General features: G+C 50.6%; 1 pseudogene; it reads right to left on the minus strand.

Annotated features, from left to right (window-relative positions):
* Positions 1-241: 241 nt before the first annotated feature.
* LOC122796128 lies at positions 242-395 on the minus strand (annotated as a pseudogene).
* Between the last annotated feature and the right edge of the window lie 3,238 nt (positions 396-3,633).

Below are 3,633 nucleotides of genomic sequence, written 5' to 3' on the forward strand. Positions count from 1 at the left end.
GTGGGTGGACATTGTGCCACGTTTTCTGGAAACAGCTGAGTTGTGGTACTACTGACAGCCTCCAGGGGTGGGCCAGATGCATGCCTCTGCCCTGCCTTCTCCATCACAGGCAGGCTTCCAGGCTTGGGGCGGCAGAGACTCCTCTTCTCCATCTGCATCTCACCCTGGGGGGGACGGGGGCCTGTAATTGGCTCCCTCAACACCCCGGCTGTGCCCTCACCAGGGGCAATGGAAGGCACTATGACTTTCAGACAGGTGTAGCCCTGGGAGTAACCCGGGGCCATAAAGTGCGTTCAAAGTGTCGATGATCAATGTGCCCTGCAATTCACATTAGTTCTCACAACTAATTGCATTCTTCATTAACGTATGAGCTGAGTGATCCACCACTCTGAGTCATACCATTCTCACTCAGTCGCTGCTGGCACGCTGTCGATGCAGCATCCCACTGAGAGATGAGCAGGTGAGGTTTCACTGGTGTCTTCGTGGGCGCCCGGACCAGGGTTACTGGCCCTGCACCGTGGGATACAGTAGATGGCATGTGGCCAGAATACCAATCTTCTGGGTTTTTGAACTGAAACCCTGTGGGGAGCGGGGTGTACTCCTCAGGTACTCGCGACCACCGTTGAGGGGAGAGGACATCGGTGTACAGCCCTGGGACTGGCCCAACATGGCTGGAGGGGAGGGAGTAGCATCCCCTGCCAGGAGAGCAACCTCTCCCCCTCCCGCATAGGTGGGGGTCTGTCACCTCCAGAGCACACAGGGGACCGCACCACTGGCCAGGTACCTCCTCCATGGCCATCCCCTCAGGGCAGTGGAGGAGCACCTGTGCATCCTTGCCTCATGGATGGGACCCCGTTCCTGCTGCCAGGAAGTCAGGTGGAAAGAGCCACCCCATCTCTCACCCCCCCAGGAGTTGTGGGCTTGGTCCCACCAGCCTGTGCTGGTGAGGTCAGAAAGAGAGAGAGAGACAGAGAGGGAAGAGGCAGAGGAGTGAGAAGAGGTGGTCCCCGAGGATGGTGTCGTCCTGGGACCCTCTGCATTAATGATTCTTCTGCAGGTTCCCTTACGGAAAACTTATGAGTTTTACTTCCTCTAGATAGTAAAGTTTGATCATCTTCCCGACGCACCACAGCTGCCATGTCTGATTCCAGCAGGGCCAATCCAAGGACTTCACTAAACTATCCAATTGATAGTAGCGATGGGCGGAATGTACAAAGGGCAGTGACTTAATCAACACAAGCTTATGACCTGCACTTATTGGGAATTTCTCATTCTTGGGGAATAATTGCTATCCCCAGTCCCTAACATGAATGGGGTTCAGTGGATTATCTGGACCTATCAGCCAAGGTTAGACACGCTGATCCATTCAGTGTAGCACGTGTGCAGCCCTGGACATCTAAGGGCATCACAGACCTATTATTGCTCAATCTCGTGTGGCTGAAAGCCACTTGTCCCTCTAAGAAGTTGGAGATGATCACACGAGGCTGCATCACTAGTTAGCATGGTGGAGTCTCATTTGTTATCAGAATTAACCAGGAAAATTGGTCCACTAACTAAGAATGGCCATACACCACCACCCAAAGAATCGAGAAAGAGCTATCAGTCTGTCAATCCTTTCCATGTCCAGGTCTGGTGAGGTTTCCCGTGTTGAGTCAAATTAAGCTGCAAGCTCCAGTCCTGGTGGTGCCCTTCTGTCAAGTCCTTTTAAGTTTCAGCTTTGCAACCATACCCCCCTGCCAGAACCCAAAGACTTTGGTCTGGAAGCTCCCCAGCATGTCATGGGATAATGCCACTGGATTGCTAGTTGGCATTGTTTATGGTCGGAACTATGACAGTTTCTGATTGTCTTCGAACCTCCGACTTTTGTTCTTGATTAATGAAAGTATTCTTGGCAAATGCTTTTGCTTTCGGTCATCTTGTGCCAGTGCAAGAATTTCACCTCTAGTAGCACAATATGAATGCCCCTGACCATCCCTCTTAATCATGGCCCCACTTCTGGAAGCCAACAAAATAGAACCGGAGTCCTATTCCATTATTCTTAGCTGAAGTATTCAGATGACCGGCCTGCTTTGAACACACTCATTTTTTCAAAGTAAATGCTTCAAACCCCTGAGACACTCAGTTAAGACCATTGAGGGAGCACTGAGAAGGAGGGGCTGGGACATGTCATAGCTCACCTCACAGCGGACTGCCAGCCCAATCCCAAATTCCAACTACAAGCTTTTTAACTGCAGCAACTTTAATATACACTACTGGAGCTGGAATTACCGTGGCTGCTGGCACCAGACTTGCCCTCCTATAGAGCCTCATTAAAGGATTTAAAGTGTACTAATTCCAATTACAGGGCCTCGAAAGAGTCCTGTATTGTTATTTTTTGTCGCTACCTCCCCGAGTCGGGAGTGGGTAATTTGCATGCCTTCTGCCTTCCTTGGATGTGGTAGCCATTTCTCAGGCTCCTTCTCTGGAATTGAACCCTGATTCCCCATTACCCGTGGTCACTATGGTAGGCACAGATAGTACCATTGAAAGTTGATAGGGTAGACATTCGAATGTCACATCGCCACCAAGAGGGCACAAGATCAGCCGGAGTTTATAAAGAGCCAGGCTGAGACCTGGATTGTTTTTTGTCTGATAAATGCACACATCCCCGGAGGTCAGCGCTCCTTAGTATGTGTTATCTCTAGAATTACCATAGTTATCCAAGTAACGGTGGAGCGATCAAAGGAACCATAATTGATTTAATGAGCCATTCTCAGTTACACTGTAGCATCCATGTGCACTGAGACTTGCATGGCTTAATCTTTGAGGCAGGATCAACCAGATAGGAGCACCTCAGAGGGAGGGCAGAGAGGAAGGGCCGGAGCCTGCACCTCCACCAATGAGAGGGGTCCCTTTCCCTATGGAGGAGCACCCCGGGAGCTGGTTGTGGACAGGCAGCCCTGACCCCAGAGGGCTGTAGACCAGTGCAGAGCTGTGCAGTGCTCAGAACCAGAGAGTGGACCTCCCGCCCTCACTCCTGTGCTCAGGGGGCGTGGATGTTGATGGACTGTGGCTGCAGAGAGGCCCGGTGCATGACCAAGATCACTTTGCCTTGGCCTGGGCTCATCAGTCTCGCCTCGACTTTAACCCACCAGGGGGCAGAACACTCCTCCCCAAACTACTCCTCGCTCCCTGTAAGGAGAAGCTTGACCTGCACACCATGACCCGTGGAGCCACGCAGTGGGGGCCCTCTGCCAATGGGAGTCTGTTGGCCCGATGGAGTGATCGATGGTGGGGAGAGGCACCTTGACCCTGTGGAGACACCTGGCAGGATGTCACCCAGACCAGAGGACTCTAAGCCTACCTTGGCTAGGATCCGGTGACTATGATCATTTGATTTTAATTGTTTTATTAGCAGAGTTTTGTGATTGGTTAGTTTTTGTTTTATATTCGATGTGACTTGCATGTTTTTTATTCTCTCTTATTCTTTTTGGACTGATAAAGCGGTAACCCCACGAAAGTGCTAACCCATCTTAATAAACCAGCTTTTATTGTGCTTATATTGTGTCTTATTTAGTGGCCATGTTGGCTGACTCACATTTTATTTTTCACATTTGGTATACCTGATTCCATGCAGCTATATAAATGCTCATA

Source organism: Protopterus annectens, chromosome 2.part2, assembly GCF_019279795.1.
Source record: "Protopterus annectens isolate FY-2018-M chromosome 2.part2, PAN1.0, whole genome shotgun sequence".
NCBI classification, from domain to species: domain Eukaryota; kingdom Metazoa; phylum Chordata; order Ceratodontiformes; family Protopteridae; genus Protopterus; species Protopterus annectens.